A 20644-nucleotide genomic window follows, 5' to 3' on the forward strand; every position below is an offset into this window, starting at 1 on the left:
TGGAAACATACTCAAAAAATTCCAGAAGATTTGTCAAGCACGATTTCCCTTTCACAAATTCATGCTGACTTGGACCTATCATGTCACCTCTTTCCAAATGCGCTGCTATGACATCCTTAGTAATTGATTCCAGTCCAGTCTGTGTAGCACCTCCTCCAGGTTGTGGAGGTGTTCTTCAGTATCGTAACCCGTGATGAGGACGTCGTCTTGAAAAACCACCGTCCTTGGAATCGACTTGAGGAGGCTTTCCATGTTTCGTTGAAAGATCGCGGCGGCCGAGCGAATCCCGAATGGACTTCTGTTGTACTCAAACAACCCTTTGTGTGTCGTGATGGTGGTCACCTTCTTCGACTCACTCACCAGCTCCTGGGTCATGTAAACTGAGGTCAGGTCCAATTTTGACCGGATAGCGTCGCAAAGAGGTCCTCTGCTCTCGGTAGCGGATATTGGTCTTGGAGTGACACCCGATTGATGGTGGCCTTGTAATCACCACATATCTTGACCGACCCATCCGCCTTGAGCACCGGCACAATCGGGCTCGCCCAGTCACTGAATTCGACTTGCGACATGATGCCTTCCCTCAGCAGGCAGTCCAATTCGCCTTCTATCTTTTCTCGCATCAAGTACGGCACCGCTCTGGCCTTGTGGTGTACTGGCCTGGCGTCCGGGTTTATGTGAATCACTACCTTGGTCCCCATGGAAGTGCCAATGCCGGGTTGAAATAGTGAGTCAAATTTGTCCAGGACCTGTGAGCATGATATTTGCTCCACAGAAGAAATTGCATTGACATCGCCCCATTTCCAATTCATGACAGCAAGCCAACTCCTCCCCAGCAGTGCGGGACCGTCTCACGGGACAATTCAGAGTGGCAACCTGTTCTCCGAATCTTTGTGGGTTACGATTACCGTGGCGCTGCCTAGCACCGGAATGATCTCCTTTGTATAGTTCCATAGCTGTGCATCAATCGGCACTAATTTTGGCCTCCTGGCCTTGAACACCCATAACTTGTCAAATTGTTTGATACTCATCAGGGACTGACTGGCCCCCGTGTCCAGCTCCATTGATACTGGGATGCCATTGAGGAGCACTTTCATCATTATCGGTGGCGTCCTGGTGTATGAACTGTATATGTGCTCCACATGAACTCGCTGAACTTCAGCTTCCAGCGATTTCCCCCAGTGTCCATTTGGCCTTGTAGGGTTTACATCGGGCCCGTCCTCCTCGTACATCAACCTGGCTGCAGGGTTCCTGCACATACGCGCCAAGTAACCACTGACGTTGCAGCTTCTGCAGGTGTATTGCTGATACCTGCAAGCTATGGCTGTGTGTTTGCCTCCACACTTCCAACATGAGATGTTGTTGGAAACAAAAGGTCCATTACCAGTCGATCGTCTCTGACTGTCTCTGTAACTGTCCTTAAGCGCACCATTGACAGGTGTTGATGGCCCCATTACTGGCCGCATTGTCCCTTGCAATGGCAGGAATCGCCGTTCAGCTAGCCATTGTTTCTGTTGAATTCCCCCTTTGGGTTTGACTGCATGCTCGGGCATGTCCGGTTGCTCCTGTCTGCCTGGAGAACTATGTGCCGTGTTAACAATGTTGACTCCCTGTCCATTTGCTGCATTTAAACCAAGATTTTTGTCAAACATCATTCTGGTCTCTTCCTCCCCTGAGATGAATGTCTGGGCCATCAAAGCCGCCATTTCCAGGGTCAAGTCTTTGGTCTCGATCAGTTTCCTGAAAACCCCAGCATGCCCGATGCCCTCAATAAAAAAGTCTCGCAGCATCTCCGCTCTGCATGCATCTGGAAACTTACATAGGCTCGCCAGTCGCCGGAGATCTGCCACGAAGTCTGGAACGCTTTGCCCTTCTCGCCGCTGGTGCGTGTAAAACCGGTGTCTCACCATGTGCATGCTGCTCGCCGGTTTAAAGTGTTCCTCAATCAACTTACTGAGCTCGTCAAAAGTCTTGTCCGCCGGCTTCTTTGGCGTTAGAAGGTCCTTCATCAGGGAGTGCGTCCTGGATCCACAAACCGTCAGGAGATGAGCCCTGCGTTTGTCGGCCGAATCCTGTCCCAGCCATTCCTTAGTGACAAAACTTTGCTGTAGTCTCTCAATAAAATCGTCCCAATCATCACCAACACAGTACCTCTCGTCTGTGCTGCTAGTGGCCATGCTCGCGTGGTTTAAATCCCAGTTTCTCATTGCCAATAATATGTCCTTACTATACAGTACAAATGCACACGAGGCCCATACTTGAGAGAAGGTCACTCTGTGACCAGTTACCCTTATTACCCAGCACTGAAGTGAAGAAGGTTGCTGGAGCTTCCCCTTTTGTACCTGAGAGTCCAGGTTAGGAGTGTCTCCCATAAGTTCACCACCTAGTGGTCAGTGTTCTCACGGTGTACAACTTCGGTCAGTTTATACATGGGTTACAATGACAGTTGAATACACGACACAGGTTATGTTATGCGCCAAGCTGAATAAATGAAGGGTTTGTGACAACCAAAAGCCACTTCGCCTCCCCAATAAAAATAGATGATGCTCATATACAGCTGATTAGTTAGCTTTAGTAATGAGAACCTAGGGCTTTCAATAAACTCACAACAGCCAGCGGCGAAACAAAGGCATTCGGCATTGGCCCCAAAGTAAGCTTCGCACAAAGATCTGGCGTTCTGTGTTAAAAATTTCGGATTTTTCGATGCATAATTCCAATTTAACGTAAGTTGATGGGGAATCCCAGCGGAGAACTGCTGTAACGTCAACCGGCTGTCTGAGCAGCCAAAGGTGAACAAACTTTTTTTATGTTTCTTAAAAATTATATTTTTTATTAAAGTGGATAAATTTGACACTCCACAAAATTGAAAATAGATTTTCAGGGCCATAACCTTTGTTTAACAGTTAATACAATTTTAAAACCCCAGTTACACTTAATCCAACAAGGTCTAACTTTTAGTGGGGAATTTAATAGTGTAATTACTGTGGAAGGGGCAAAGTTCTTGTCAGTTTCCATGATTTGAGAGATTTCAGTGATTGCCAGCTCCGTGTGTGTGTGGGGGGAGGCCGGGGTGGGGGGGGCAATGCACAGCCTGTGGAGGAGCAGTGAATGGCAGACCACAACTTCAGGATTTCCGCATTAGGCTGTGCATGCACTAAATCCTGAAGTTACAGTCCGTTTCAAAGGCGAATGACGTGGATGCTGCCAGTGGACCACAAATTCTGGGCCAAAATGATTAATTACTGCAGAACAGCAATCAATTAAATAGATGGTAGGCTGTGGGGACTTTGTGGCTACTATCGCCGTTAGTGAATTCTTGGCCAACATTTCAGACAGTGTGAGCTGAGGAAGAGACTGCACCCAAAACATCGGGCCGAAAATTGCGGTCGGAGGCTTCCTTCGTACGAACGCCTCTGACCCCCAAAAAATCTACAAAACCACCTGTTGGAGGAACGTAGGATTCTGGTCTGAGGCCTTCATTCGCTGCACAAGATGTCTTCCACGTACAAAGGCATCTGCTGGAATCACGTGGGCCTGGACCACCAATCACTATCTAGTATTCTCATTGATAAAAATGGGAACTCCGTTTGTACAGAGTTCCCATTACTATCAATGAGAATAACCCCCTAAAACAAGAAACACAGCACAATAAATTTAAAAAAACACTTCGCACATTTAAAATTAATTGAAATTAAACGTAATTAAATGTTTTAGAAAAAAATATATTTTTTGGAAACGTTTAACGTGTTTTAATAGGGTTAAAAATAAACTTACCTTAATGGAGAGGGTTTTTCATATAAAAATGAATGATTAAATTTAATTTTTCTATGTTTTAAAAGTGTTACGCTGGTAAAGGTAGACTATATGCCTGTTTTTACCAGGCATAAACGTTTGAAGGATATTCGCTGGGGATGAGTTGGGCAAATAGCCCAATCTCTGCCACATGGATGTCCTTCCTGTGAGAATCTGCCTAAAGAAATTTTGACAGATTGGAAAAGCCGGTTCTCGTCGCATGCCCCGAGAACTGAGGCCTCGCCGGGTGCATGCGCACTTCGTACGCACCCAGCGAGGCTGCAATTTTAGGCCCATTATGGTATTTTTTTCTCTTTTAGGCAGTGACAGAGTTGGTGTATTTGTTGTGTTTATTTCAGATTTTCATTATTTGCAGTTTTTCTTTTTTGTTGTCCTGAATCCCCTGAAAGTTTAGAGATAAGATTACAGTATGAGCTTTCCACCACCATTAATACCAAATTAAGGCTCACTTTTCATAGAATGGTTACAGCACAGAAGGCGGCCATTCCACCCGTCGAGCCCGTACCAGCTCTCTGCAAGTCTCAATGGCCCACAGCCCTGCAAATGTTTTCCTTCAGGTACTTATCCAATTCCCTTTTGAAACCCATGATTGAATCTGTCCCCACCACCGTTTCAGGCAGTGCATTCCAGATCAATACCACTCATGTAAAAAAAGTTTTTCTTCATGTCACCTTTGGGTCTCCTGCCCATCACCTTAAATCTGTGTCCTCAGGTTCTCGACCATTCTGCCAAAGGGAACAGTTTCTCTCTATCTACTCTGTCTAGATGACTCATGATTTTGAACACCTCTTCTCAATTTGCTCTTCTCTAAGAAGAACAACCCTAGCTTCTCCAGTCTATCCACATAACTAAGGACCCTCATCCCTGGAACCATTCTTGTAAATCTTTTCTGCATCCTTTTTAAGGCCTTCACATCCTTCCTAAAGTGCAGTGCCCAGAATTGGACACAATACTCCAGTTTGGACGAACCAGTGTTTTATAAAGGTTCATCATAACTTTCTTGCTTTTGTACTCTATGCCTCTATTTATAAAGCCTAGGATCCCGATACATTGGTAACCGCTTTCGCAACCTGCCCTGCCAACTTCAATGATTTGTACATATATAACCCCAGGTCTCCCTGTTCCTGTGCCCCCTTTAGAATTGTACCCTTTAGTTTATATTGCCTCTCCTCATTCTAACATCCAAAATGTATCACTTTGCATATTTCTACATTAAACTTCATCTGCCACGTGTCCACCCATTCTACCAGCCTCTCTATGTCCTCTTGAAGTATATCCCTATCCTCCTCATTGTTTACTAAACTTCCAAGTTTTGTGTCATCTGCAAATTTTGAGACAGTGCCCTCTACACCCAAGTTTAAATCATTAATATATATCAAGAAAAGCAGTGGTCCCAGTACCAACCCCTGGGGAACACCACTGTATACATTCCTCCAGTACGACAAACAACCATTCACCGCTACTCGGTTTCCTATCACTTAGCCAATTTCGTATCTGTGCTGCCACTGTCCCTTTTATTCCACGGAAGGAGGAGAGCAGGCCAGGAGATCTCAGGGACGCCGTAATCGTGACCATCTTCAAAAAAGGGGACAAGTCCGACTGTGATAACTACAGAGGAATCTCCCTGCTGTCGGCCACTGGGAAAGTCATCGCAAGAATCCTCCTCAATCATCTTCTCAGTGGCTGAAGAGCTCCTCCCAAAATTGCAATGCGGATTCCGCCCACTAAGAGGCACAACGGACTTGATCTTCACCGCGCGACAACAACAAGAGAAATGCAGGGAACAGCACCTGTAATGACTCAAGAGTCTGGTTAATGTAAACTCACTCAGGTGCAACCTGATCCATCTTTATTCCAGCCCAAGAGTGCCAGCGTGACAAAGACACCCAGCTTATATACAGGTCACCAAGCACAAATGCCACATGCGTACAGCCCGATGACCTCCGACCGCAGCGCCCTCTGATGTCTGGTGACCCCCCAAGCATTAATACATAACATCCCTCCCCTTTTAAAATCTTAACAACAGTCTTTTTACAAATTAAAATGGTCTGGGGCTTTCCTCTCACGAGTTGATCGTCTCAGTTCAACTTTGTCTCTGGGCGAGTGTTCTGAGTCCATTGAGATTGAGGGCTGAGTAGCCGATCTGATGGGAGTGGTCATCAGAGACTGAAGGTTCAGAGTCAGTGTCAGTAATGTCAGCAGAGTCCTCTGATGAGTGAACAATGGTTGGTTGGTCACTGACTGTATCTTCCTCACTCGGTTCCAGTTATTTGTGTACCGCTGTTTAACCTGGTCAAGGTATTTCCTGCATGTTTGCCCGTTCTTGAGCATGACAATAAACACTCTGTTACCCTCCTTGGCTGTAACAGTGCCGCGATCCACTTTGGACCTTGACCAGAGTTCAGTACATAAACTGGATTGCTGACCGAGATGTCACGTGTGTTGAGTCTTTAATACTCTTATGAATGACTCCATGAGGTCTAGTATTGTACCTGAGCTGTTGTGACCTTAGTCCCATTTATTGTAACTCCAGAGTGAGGCACAAGCATGGTGGGCAGCCTTTTATACTGGACCCTGCACACCTATGCAGGTGACCCTCAGGTCTCCCACCGCAGTACCCTCTGGTGGCACACCTTATGTGACTATATAGTTAGTATACATGGTCTACATACATGATATCACTTCCCCCCCCAAGTCTTTAATGCAAATAGACTCGTATATTGACGGTGACCTGGGCTTTGCTATTGTTGGTTGATCATTGGAGGATCGCTTCTAGCTTGGGTGGGTTGGTAGTGAGAGTTGTTGCCAGTGGAGGTCACCGTGGTTTCTGGTTGTGAGTCCATGACTACTCCATTCTTCCCCCCCCCCCCGACACAGAGATCATGCTAATGGCCCGTTACATGCAAGTTGCATTCAAGTTCATCACATGGGTTTTACATTTACATCTTGATACATTTGTTGGGTGGATTACAGTTGTGTTCCTTTTTGTGTGGTACATTTACATGATCAGTACAGGTATATCAGTACAGGTACACTAGGACAGTCTAGTTCCAGCACGGCCAGATGAGATTCGGGTCATCTGGTGGCAGCGCAGCACCCCATGCTAGTGGGTCTTTGGGCGAGGTGAGCTCATTTTGCTCGAGTTGCCAGAGCTCAGGGCTCTTGCCGTTACTCCTAGTGTCAGGCAGGCCCAAAGACAGCTGATGTGTCTGTGACCTCCCTGTCCATTTCGTTTGCACAGTGCTGCTGCTGCTCCCTGGGAAGCGGTCTGAGCGAGTGAGCGTTTCATCTAAGCGACGGTGGGACTGCCTCGTCTTGTCTAGCAGTTCGTAGGGGACTGCTGACTCGCTTTCCTTGAGGGCACTGTTGTGAGCATTCTCTAGTTTGGGATCCTGGCGGTTCCAGGTCCCGTTCGGAGAAGCCGTTGCGGGTGACCCTTCGCTCTTGGGCATTGCCCTGGTGGCGAGTGGGTTTGTGGGCTGCGCCTTTTCCACCTGGGTGGTGGGCGACAGTAATCGACTGTGAGCATAGGCACAATTTATTGTTTCTGGCCCGTGGCAGTTCATGCCATCGGGTGCCTGCAGTGTTAAACTGATCTGAGGCAGGGTATCGCTACCGATGCCTCTGCTCTCCGGGGATCATTTACTCTGCGGCTTATCTACTTCTGTCAGCTGTGGGGACACTTTATGATACATTGTTCTGGTCCCGGGGATGCAGGCTACAGCATTGGGTAGCCCGCTGGACCTGTATACAACCGTTAGGCGTTCGCCCGCTACGTTGGCTGATTGCAATTTGCACCCGACATCGCTCAACAACATTTTGCTCATTACAGCTGGACTTTTACATTGGTTACCAATTTCAAGCAGTTCATTCAAAAATGGTGGGTTGCTGGCCTCCTTTAAGATGGCCTTACTACTTTTACCCCAATCGTCTTCCTTGCGTGGAACCACGTGTCGTTGCTCCATTAACGCTGCACCTCGTGGTTTGGACGCCAGCTTTTCCCTGTCCATGATGTCGACTGCAGCGATCTTCTTTCCCAGGGATTCTGCCACTGAAGCTGGGAAGGCACCCTCAGATCCAATCTTCCACCCAGGAGTCCTGCCACTGAAACCAGGAAGGTGCGTTTGGGTCATCTTGGCCGGATCATCGCCATGCAGTCGTGATGAGTGGTCTGTGCCTCGGGGGCTGCGCAGATCTGCTCCCTGATGCCTGATCCAACCAAAGGTGGTGGCTTGCTCTGCCTCTGAGCATAGGGGACGTCGATCGCTGGAGGGATGAAGTCTTCCCAATTCCAATTAATCTTCCCCATCCATCTTCTTCCAAGTAGCGTTTGTCCATCACCTGAAACAATCCACAATGGTAATTTGTGCACTGCGCCATCATGGGATACACTACCAACAACTGATATCAGTTCCTTGGTGTAGGTGCCTGAGCCGGGGCCAGCTTGGGTCATTCAGCTTGATCGTTCCATAGCCTCTCAAAGGCTTCCTGGCTCATTACTGACTGACTCTCCCCCATGTCCACTTCCATGAAGACTGGAATGCCATTTATCTAAACTTCCATTATCACTGGAGGACAATCTGTGGTGCAGGTATATACTCCATATACTTCATCCTGGGACTGAGATGCCTCTCTAGCCATCTCCTTATAATCCACGCTGGATTCACAGCCATCTGCTGACTCCTCTTCCCCGTAGTGAGTCACAGCTCTTTTGCACATTCGCTGGAGGTGGCCCTTTGTGCTGCAGCCTTTGCACACAGTCTCTGAACCGACACCGATGAGCCCTGTGATTACCTCCGCAATGCCAGCATGGTGCTACTCGACTTATGTTTGCACCCCTCGGCAGACTCTGAGTTAAAGGACTCGGGGGCCTATACGCTCTGCCCTGGGCAGATTCACGTTCAACAGTTCTGTCTGTGAAAGGCACCATTCTATTTACAGTACTTGCCGGGTTTGAGTCCTGAGAGTGAGTCACCATCTGCTTGGAGCTGCAGCTTGAGGTCATGAATGTTTGGCTGATGCTGATGGCCTTCTGCAGAGTGACGGTGGTTTCAGCAGACAGTAGCATGTGAAGAAGGGCCTCATGACCAATGCCAATTACGAAGATGTCCCACAACACATCGGTGAGGGAAGAGCCAAATTCACACAGTCCTGCCAGCCTCCTGAGGTCGGCAGGGTACTTCACGATTTCCTGGCCCTCGGGGCGGTGTGTATAAAATCGATGCCTGGGCGTGAGGATGCTCTCCTTTGGTTTGAGTTGGTTCCGAATTAGCACTTTCAGCTCCTCGTATGACTTGGTCATTGTTTTCTCTGATGCAAGCAAGTCCATGACGAAGCCGTAGACCACGGGCCCACAACTGGTCAACAGGATAGCTCTGCACTTATCTGCCAGCGTGGCCGGATCATCGCCTGCCAGGCCGTTTGCTACGAAATATTGATCGAGCCGCTCCGTAAAGGCTTCCCAATCTTCACCCTCTGAGAACTTTTCTAATGCACCAACGTTACTTATTTTTGTATGTAAGTTCGCAATCTCGTCACCAGTTGTTGAGTCTTTAATACTCTTATGAATGACTCCACGAGGTCTAGTATTGTACGTGAGCTGCTGTGACCTTAGTCCCATTTATTGTAACTCCAGAGTGGGCAGCCTTTTATACTGGGCCCTGCACACCTATGCAGGTAACCCTCAGCTCTCCCACCGCAGTGCCTTCTGGAGGCACACCTTATTTGACTATACAGTTAGTATACATGGTCTACATACATGACGTGACACGGCAACACGATCATGACACCATTGCTGACTTTGACGTCGGTTTTCAACATGATCATTCAAATCAGAATGAAGAGAAAGCCTGGTCTTGAGATTTCTTTTCATCAGTAGTTCAGCAGGAGGAACCCCAGTAAGTGTATGAGGTCTTGACCTGTAACTGAGCAATACACATGACAACCGTCTCTGCAGTGAGCCCTGAGTTACACGTTTCATACTTTGCTTGATTGTTTGAATAGCACGCTCTGCTTGACCATTAGAAGCAGGCTTGAATGGAGCTGATCTCACATGTCTGATGCCATTGAGTTTCATGAACTCCTGGAACTCGAGACTTGCGAAGCAAGATCCATTGTCGCTCACAACAATGTCAGGCAAACCATGAGTAGCAAACATGATACGAAGGCCCTCAATGGTAGTTGGAGACGTGCTGGAAGACATAATAACACACTCTATCCACTTAGAATATGCATCTACTATGACAAAAAACATCTTTCCTAGGAACGGGCCCGCAAAATCAATGTGGATCCTCGGCCATGGTTTGGATGACCACAACCAAAGACTCAGCGGAGATTCCACTGGTACTTTACTTAGCTGCATGCAAGTATTGCACTGATGCATGCACGATTCCAGATCACAGTCAATCCCAGACCACCATACATGAGACGTAGCAATGGACTTCATCATGGCAATACCAGGATGAGTGCTATGAAGGTCACGTACAAATTTTTCTCTACCTTTCTTAGGCATGATTACACGATTACTCCATAGTAAACAGTCTGACTGAATGGACAGCTCATCCTTGCGACGGTTGTAAGGTTTGGTCTCCTCACGCATCTCCATAGGTATTGCAGACCAATCACCACTGAGTACACACCGTTTCACAACCAATAAAATAGGGTCATTGCTGGTCCAGATCCCAACTTGTTGAGCAGTGACAGGGGTTCCTTCACTCTCAAATGCATCCATTACAGATCTGCAGGTTGAGGCGTCTCAATCTCAGTTGTGGGTAAGGGCAGACGGCTCAGTGCATCGACACAATTCTCAGTATCAGGTCTATGACGGATGACATAATCATAGGCAGACAATGTCAGCGCTCACCTTTGAATGTGGGACGATGCATTGCTATTAATACCTTTGTTTTCCGCAAACAATGAAACGAGTGGCTTGTGATCCGTTTCTAGTTCAAAACGAAGACCAAACAGGTACTTTTTTTTTACCCCATACACACAGGCCAAAGCTTCTTTCTCTACCATACTGTAAGCTCTTTCAGCTTTAGACAGACTTCTCAAAGCATATGCAATAGGTTATAGCTTGCCCGATTCATTTGCTTGTTGGGAGTACGCAGCTAACCCCATATGATGAAGCATCACAGGCCAATACAAGACGCTTATGCGGATCATAATGAACAAGCAATTTGTTTGAACATAGCAGATTCTTGGCTTTCTCAAAGGCTCTATCTTGAGACACACCCCAAACCCAGTTGTCACCTTTTCTTAGTAAAACATGCAGTGGCTCTAGTAAAGTGTTCAATCTGGGTAAGAAATTACCAAAGTAGTTGAGTAGCCCAAGGAACGAACACAGCTCCATCACATTCTGAGGCCTGGGTGCATTTTTGATGGCCTCAGTTTTTGAATCAATGGGCCTGATGCCATCAGCAAATCTTCCTCCTGAGGAATTCGACTTCAGGTGCCATGAATATACACTTCGAGCATTTCAGCCTGAGTCCCACTTTGTCCAGACGCTGTAGGACTTCTTCAAGATTGTTCAGATGTTCAGCAGTGTCGTAACCTGTGACCAGAATGTCTTGAAACATGACAGTTCTAGGAACGGACTTCAGTAAACTCTCCATATTCCTCTGAAATATGGCTGCAGCCGAACGAATCCCAAAAGGACACTTGTTGTAGGTGAACAGTCCTTTATGGGGGTTGATGCAGATGAGTTTCTTCGAAGTGTCGACAAGCTCCTGGGTCATATAGGCCAACATCAGATCCAGTTTCGTGAACGACTTTCCATCATCTAGCATGGTGAACAGGTCATCAGCCTTCAGTAACGGATACTGATCCTGTTTCAAAAATTGGATAATCATAACCTTGTAGTCTCCATAAATCCTGACAGTGCCATCAGTCTTCAACACAGGAACAATGGGACTGGCCCACTCGTTAAACTCGACCGGTGATATGATCCCTTCACGCTGGAGTCTGTCAAGCTCAATTTCAATCTTCTCCCTCATCATGTATGGAACAGACTGAGCTTTGTGATAGAAAGGCCTTGCATTGGAGTCCAGGTGAATGCCCGGTTCAAACAAAGAAGGAAACATTTTCAATACTGGAGCACACGAAGTATCATTCACCGAGGACATCTTGACATCATTCCAGTTCAGTTTGATTTTCTCGAGCCAATTCCTGCCGAACAGCATTGCACCATTACCTGGGACGATCCATAATGGTAGTTCGTGAATCATATCGTCATATGACACCTTGATTGCTGCAATGTCGAGCAGCGGTATGAGCTCCTTAGTGTAAGTACGTAACCTAGCATTGACTGGACTCAGCTTCAGTTTTGCAGCCTTAGTATCCCACAGCTTGTTGAATGTCCTTTGGCTCATTATCGACTGGCTCGCAACCGCGTCCAACTCCATTGATACAGGCATGCCATTCAGCTACACATTAACGACTATCGGCTGACTCTTGCTTAGGAAAGAATACAGTCCATTCACTTCCTCCTTGGGTTGCGTATCCGGGCCATCACTGAACTGGTCCTCATTGACCACGTGGTGAGCCGCAGCACGCTTGCTCCATTGTGGACATATCCTGTGAAGATGCCCCACTTTCGAACATCCATTGCTTGAGTATTGTCTAAACCGACACTGATGAGGCTGATGATTGCCCCCACTACGCCAACAGGGTGAAATCTGGATCGAACCAGTTGGCGGGCTCTGAGCAGTGGCAGGTTTTGCGTAAGCAGCTCTGTCCGAAGACGACGCCATCTTGTTTACAGTACTTGCCGTGGAACTCCGGCTTGTCGATGATATAAGAACATAAGAACATAAGAATTAGGAACAGGAGTAGGCCATCTAGCCCCTCGAGCCTGCTCGGCCATTCAATAAGATCATGGCTGATCTGGTCGTGGACTCAGCTCCACTTACCCGCCCTCTCCCCGTAACCCTTAATTCCCTTATTGGTTAAAAATCTATCTATCTTTGACTTGAAAAATTCAATGAGCTAGCCTCAACTGCTTCCTTGGGCAGAGAATTCCACAGATTCACAATTGGGAGAAGAAATTCTTTCTCAACTCAGTTTTAAATTGGCTCCTCCGTATTTTGAGCAGTGGAAACAACCTCTCTGCCTCTATCTTGTCTATCCCTTTCATGATTTTAAATGTTTCTATAAGATCACCCCTCATCCTTCTGAACTCCAACGAGTAAAGACCCAGTCTACTCAATCTATCATCATAAGGTAACCCCCTCATTTCTGGAATGATATCTGCCTCAAATTATCATCCGTCGTCATGCATACCTGGGCAGTCGTGATAGCCTTTTTCAAATCTAGCGTCTCTGCAGCCAACAGCTTCCTGAGGATCGCATCATGGCTGACGCCTATCACGAAGACGTCACGCAGCATGTCTTCCAACATGTTCCTGAACTTACACGGCTCAGCAAGATGTCACAGATTGGCAACAAATCCAGACACGTCCTGGCCCTCAGCACGAACATGCGTGTAGAAACGGTAGCGTGATATGATGATCCCCTCGTTTGGCTTCAGATGGTTACCCACCAACGTACACAATTCCTCATATCCTTTTTCCACCAGACGTACAGGCGAGAGAAAATTCTTCATGAGGCCGTAAATTTTCGGACCACAAACGCTTGAGAACTGCCCTGCGCTTAACCACGTAGGCCTCTGCCTCCATGCTGTTGGCCACAAAATACTGATCTAGGGAGTCGACAAAATCCACCCAATCCTCACACTCCATGAATCTCTCCAGGATTCCAACCGTGCCCATTGTGCATGCGAAGGTTCTTAAATTACCTCGTCGCCAATTGTAATGACTCAAGAGTCTGGTTACTGTAAACTCACTCAGGTGCAACCTGATCCATCTGTATTCCAGCCCAAGAGTGCCAGCGTGACAAAGACACCCAGCTTATATACATGCGTACAGCCCGATGACCTCCGACCGCAACATCCTCTGGTGTCTGGTGACCCCCAAGCATTATTACATAACAGCACCAACACTTGTACATGGCCTTCTTTGAGGGATTATGGAGCGTCCTCTTCAGGCCCTCAAAAGTTTGTCACCATCCTCCGTCTGCTCCACGATGGCATGCAAGCCGTGATCCTGACCAATGGATCCAGCACAGACCCAATCCACATCAGGACCGGGGTCAAGCAAGGCTGCGTCATCGCACCAATGCTCTTTTTGATCTTCCTTGCTGCAATGCTTCATCTCACCCTTAGCAAGCTCCCCACTGGAGTGGAACTAAATTATAGAACAAATGGGAATCTGTTCAACCTCCGCCACCTCCAGGCCAGATCCAAGGTCATCCCAACCTCTGCCATTGAACTACAGTACACAGACGACGCTTGCGTCTGTGCACAGTCAGAGGCTGAACTCCAAGCCATCATCAACATTTTCACCGAGATGTACAAGAGCATGGGCCTTGTGTTAAACATCTGTAAGACAACCTGGCCCCGCCACACAGCACTGCCCCCCCCGATTATCAAAATCCACAACGAGGCCTTGGACAACGTGGACCATTTACCATACCTTGGGAGCCTACTGTCAGCAAGAGCAGACATTGACAACGAGGTCCAATTCCGCCTTCAGTGCATCAGCACAGCCTTCAGTCGCCTGAGGAAGAGAGTGTTTGAAAACCAGGACCTCAAATCCAGCACCAAGCTTATGGTCTACAGAGCAGTAGTGATACCCGTCCTCCTATATGGCTTAGAGACATGGACTATATACAGCAGACACCTCAAAACACTGGAGAAGTACCACCAGCGCTGCCTCCGCAAGATCCTGCAAATCTATTGGCAGGATAGACACGGCAGGCGAGCCTCAGGTGGACAGAGGAAACACTTCAAGGACACCCTCAAATCCTCCTTGATGAAGTGCAACAGCCCCACTGACTCCTGGGAATCCCTGGCCCACGACCGCCCAAAATGGAGGAAGAGCATCCGGGAGGGCACTGAGCCTCGAGTCCCATCGCGGAGAACAAGCTGAAACCAAGTATAGACAGCGGAAGGAGCATGCGTCAACCCAGGCTTCCCACCCACCCTTTCCTTCAACCACTGTCTGCCCCACCAGTGACAGAGACTGTAGGTCCTGCGTTGGCCTCATGAGTCATCTGAGAACTCACTTTTAAAGTGGAAGCAAGTCATCCTCAACCCCGAGGGACTGCCTATGATGATGATATTTCATGGGCTTCAACTTTGCTGGCAAGCCCAGTTTCTTTTAATATTTAGAAAACATAACTATCATGAGATGTTTAATTTAGCATAAAATACATTAACACAAGTTGCAAAAATGTTCCTCTTGAAATTCTTAGTCATAAGTTTGATATAATTTCTTCATAACTTGCATTTAAATAGCTCTTTTAATGTAGTAAAATGTATCAAGCCAACATTAACTGATTTTGGAGAGTAGAGTTTTACCAAAACTAACTGATGTGTTGTGCTTTCAAATATGTGCAAACCCAGTTATCCCCATCATTGATCTGTTTAAAATGTGTGATATTGTATTTCCTTGGAGACATCACACAACATTTAAACTTATAACAACAAGTATTTATATAGCGCCTTTAACATAGTAAAATGTCCCAAGGCACTTCACAGGTGTGTTTTAAGACAAAACAAATAGATTTGACACCGAGCCACATAACAAGAAATTACGGCAGATGACCAAAAGCTTGGTCAAAGAGGTAGGTTTTAAGGAGCGTCTTAAAGGAGGAAAGAGTGGCGGAGAGGTTTAGGGACGGAGTTCCAGAACTTGGGGCCTAGGGAGCCGAAGGCACAGCCACCAATACAGGAGTTTGTTCTCAAGTTGTAAAGTGAACTTTTTTCTAGCCAAAATTGTGGGCACTACACTCACAGTTTCAGATCAAATTGTTCAGCAATTCTGCCTAACCAAAGACTTGGGGCTAGATTTTCCGAGGGGGTCGGGGTCAATGGGCAGGATCAGTGGAGGGTCGGGTGGGAAAGTGATTTTCCGCAACATGCCTTTCCCAATGTGTGATTCGTCAGCACTGAGCAGACCCGACAAGCTGCGGCGGGCGACCCAATTAAACTCATTAGCACGTAGTTGACAGATCATTAACAGGCTTTTTTAACTTTACCTTTTAACTTTAACTTCAATGCCACAGGAACTACACCTGAAGCGGGGGTTCAGTGGCCATTGCTCCAGCTGATTACTTGACAGCATCAAAAGTACAGTTAAAGCTCCCACCTGACAAATCATCACTTTACCCAGCCACAAGCTGTTTCTCAGTCCATTTCTAGTACAGATTCTGCAGGCTTTCCACTCTCCATCCACTCTTACCTCATTGGAAGAACTCTCTCACCATTGACAGAATGGTTGTATCATCTCTACTTCACCTGCCATCTATTCCATCAACATGGGTGCCCTTTATATTGTCTCACCTTGGTCGTCAGAATTTTATCATGATCAGCACCAAGCACACCAGCAGCACCAACACCATCAACCTTCTCGGCTATCACCAGAGGACAACAGCTCCTGAGCACTTTGCTGTCCGAGAGGCCAGGGATTTACTTCACTTGATGCTGTACACCCTGGTTGCCACATGATGTGCCAGGGTGTCACCACCCCACACCAACACCATAAAGCATCCCTACAATGTCCAGTAGCTAACCTTTATTATTGTTGGTGCTAAATTAAGTTAATCTAAGGGTTAAGTCATGGCAGGACAGTTCGGACACGTGTCATGCTCCTCCTGTGCTATGTGGGAACTCGGGGATAATTTCAGTGTCCCTGACGACTACATGTGCGTGAAGCGTACCCTGATGCAGCTCCTGACAGACCGCATTGCGGCACTGGAGCTGCGGGTGGATTCACTCTGGAGCATACGCGATGCTGAGGATGCCGTAAATAGCACATTTAGTGAGTTGGTCTTACCGCAGGTAAAGGTTGCACTTACAGATAGGGAATGGATGACCAACAGGAAGAGCAGTGGAAGGAAGGTAGTGCAAAGGTACCCTGCGGTCATCCCCCTCCAAAACAGATACACCGCTTTGAGTAGTGTTGGGGGGGATGACTCATCAGGGGAGGGAGCAGCAGCCAAGTCCATGGCACCGTGGGTGGCTCTGCTGCACAGGAGGACAGGAAAAAGAGTGGGAGAGTTATAGTGGTAGGGGATTCTATTGTAAGGAGAATAGATAGACGTTTCTGCGGCCGCAATCGAGACTCCAGGATGGTATGTTGCCTCCCTGGTGCAAGGGTCAAGGATGTCTCGGAGTGGTGCAGGACATTTTGAAGGGGGAGGGTGAACAGCCAGTTGTCATGCTGTATATAGGTACCAACGATATAGATAAAAAACAGGATGAGGTCTACAAGATGAATTTAGGGAGCTAAGAGTTAAATTAAAAAGTAGGACCTCAAAAGGTAGTAATCTCAGGATTGCTACCAGTGCTACGTGCTAGTCAGAGTAGGAATCGCAGGATAGCTCAGATGAATACATGGCTTGAGGACTGGTGCAGAAGGGAGGGATTCAAATTCCTGGGACATTGGAACTGGTTCTGGGAGAGGTGGGACCAGTACAAACCGGACGGTCTGCACCTGGGCAGGACCGGAACCAATGTCCGAGGGGGAGTATTTGTTAGTGCTGTTGGGGAGGGGTTAAACTAATATGGCAGGGGGATGGGAACCTATGCAGGGAGACAGAGGGAAGTAGAATGGGGGCAGAAGCAAAAGATAGAAAGAAGAAAAGTAAAAGGGGAGAGCAGAGAAACCCAAAGCAAAAATCAAAAAGGGCCACATTACAACAAAATTTTAAAAGGGCAAAGTGTGTTAAAAAGACAAGCCTGAAGGCTCTGTGCCTCAATGCGAGGAGTATTCGTAATAAGGTGGACGAGTTAACTGCACAGGCAGCAATTAATGAATATGATATAATTGGCATCACGGTGACATGGCTCCAGGGTGACCAAGGCTGGGAACTCAACATCCAGGGGTATTCAACATTCAGGAAGGATAGACAGAAAGGAAAAGGAGGTAGGGTAGCGTTGCTGGTTAAAGAGGAAATTAACGCAATAGTAAGGAAGGACATTAACTTGGATGATGTGGAATCTGTATGGGTGGAACTGCGGAATACCAAAGGGCAGAAAACGCTATTGGGAGTTGTGCACAGACCACCAAACAGTAGTAGTGAGTTTGGGGACAGCATCAAACAAGAAATTAGGGATGCGTGCAATAAAGGTACAGCAGTTATCATGGGCAACTTTAATCTACATATAGATTGGACTAACCAAACTGGTAGCAATACAGTGGAGGAGGATTTCCTGGAGTGTATTAGGGATGGTTTTCTGGACCAATATGTCGAGGAACCAACTAGAGGGCTGGCCATCCTAGACTGGGTGATGTGTAATGAGAAAGGACTAATTAGCAATCTTATTGTGCGAGACCCCTTGGGGAAGAGTGACCATAATAAGGTAGAATTCTTTATTAAGATGGAGAGTGACACAGTTAATTCAGAGACGAGGGTCCTGAACTTAAGGAAAGGTAACTTCGATGGTATGAGACGTGAATTAGCTAGAATAGACTGGCAAATGAAACTTAATGGGTTGACGGTGGATAGGCAATGGCAAACATTTAAAGATCACATGGATGAACTTCAACAATTGCACATCCCTGTCGGGAGTAAAAATAAAACGGGGAATGTGGCTCAACCGTGGCTAACAAGGAAAATTAAGGATAGTGTTAAATCCAAGGAAGAGGCATATAAATTGGCCAGAAAAAGCAGCAAACCTGAGGACTGGGAGAAATTTAGAATTCAGCAGAGGTGGTCAAAGGGTTTAATTAGGAGGGGGAAAATAGAGTATGAGAGGAAGCTTGCCGGGAACATAAAAACTGACTGCAAAAGTTTCTATAGATATGTGAAGAGAAAAAGATTAGTGAAGACAAAAGTAGGTCCCTTGCAGTCAGATTCAGGTGAATTTATAATGAGGAACAAAGAAATGGCAGACCAGTTGAACAAATACTTTGGTTCTGTCTTCATGAAGGAAGACACAAATAACCTTCTGGAAGTACTAGGGGACCGAGGGTCTAGTGAGAAGGAGGAACTGGAAATTGATGGGATTGAAGACCGATAAATCCCCGGGGCCTGATAGTCTGCATCCCAGAGTACTTGATGAAGTGGCCCTAAAATAGTGGATGCATAGGTGATCATTTTCCAACAGTCTATCAACTCTAGAACAGTTCCTATGGACTGGAGAGTAGCTAATGTAACACCACTTTTAAAAAAAGGAGAGAGAGAAAACAGGTAATTATAGACCGGTTAGCCTGACATCAGTAGTGGAGAAAATGTTGGAATCAATTATTAAAGATGAAATAACAGCACATTTGTAAAGCATTGTCAGGATCGGTCCAAGTCAACATGGATTTATGAAAGGGGAATCATGCTCGACAAATCTTCTGGAATTTTTTGAGGATGTAACTAATAGAGTGGACAAGGGAGAACCAGTGGATGTGGTGTATTTGGACTTTCAAAAGGCTTTCGACAAGGTCCCACACAAGAGATTGGTGTGCAAAATTAAAGCACATGATATTGGGGGTAATGTACTGATGTGGATAGAGAACTGGTTGGCAGACTGGAAGTAGAGAGTCGGGATAAATGGGTCCGTTTCAGAATGACAGGCTGTGACTAGTGGGGTACGGCAGGGCTCAGTGCTGGGACCCCGGCTCTTTACAATATACATTAATGATTTGGATGAAGGAATTGAGTATAATATCTCCAAGTTTGCAGATGACACTAAGCTGGGTGGCAGTGTGAGCTGTGAGGAGGGTGCTAAGAGGCTGCAGGGTGACTTGCACAGGTTAGGGGAGTGGACAAATTCATGGCAGATGCAGTATAATGTGGATAAATGTGAGGTTATCCACTTTGGGGGCAAAAACACGAAGGCAGAATATTATCTGAATGGCGGCAGATTAGGAAAAGGGGAGGTGCAACGAGACCTGGGTGTCATGGAACATCAGTCATTGAAAGTTGGCATGCAGGTACAGCAGGCAGTGAAGGCGGCTAATGGTATGTTGGCATTCATAGCTAGGGGTTTTGAGTATAGGAGCAGGGAGGTATTACTGCAGTTGTACAGGGCCTTGGTGAGGCCTCACCTGGAATATTGTGTTCAGTTTTGGTCTCCTAATCTGCGGAAGGACGTTCTTGCTATTGAGGGAGTGCAGCAAAGGTTCACCAGACTGATTCCCAGGATGGCTGGACTGACATATAAGGAGAGGCTGGATCGACTGGGCCTTTATTCATTGGAGTTTAGAAGGATGAGGGGGGATCTCATCGAAACATAAAATTCTGATGGGACTGGACAGGTTAGATGCAGGAAGAATGTTCCCGATGTTGGGGAAGTTCAGAACCAGGGGACACAGTCTAAGAATAAGGGGTAGGCCATTTAGGACTGAGATGAGGAGAAACTTCTTCACTCAGAAAGTTGTTAACCTGTGGAATTCCCTACCGCAGAGAGTTGTTGATGCCAGTTCATTGGATATATTCAAGAGGGAGTTAGATATGGCCCTTACAGCTTAAGGGATCAAGGGATATGGAGAGAAAGCAGGAAAGGGGTACTGAGGTGAATGATCAGCCATGACCTTATTGAATGGTGATGCAGGCTCGAAGGGCCGAATGGCCTATTCCTGCACCTATTTTCTTTGTTTCTATGCCATTCCGTTTACCACTATTGTGGGGTTATCGTTATGTTTCACCATTTACTGCAACTCACTAAGTCACTTCCAAAGGTGCACACAAATCTGTCCAAGAATGGAAAGTGTTGAAAATAAAGGTTTCAATGTTTGACAGCACATTAACAGAATCTTTACATGAACATTGGATAAAAGACC

Source organism: Pristiophorus japonicus, chromosome 11, assembly GCF_044704955.1.
Source record: "Pristiophorus japonicus isolate sPriJap1 chromosome 11, sPriJap1.hap1, whole genome shotgun sequence".
In the NCBI taxonomy this organism is placed as follows: Eukaryota; Metazoa; Chordata; class Chondrichthyes; family Pristiophoridae; genus Pristiophorus; species Pristiophorus japonicus.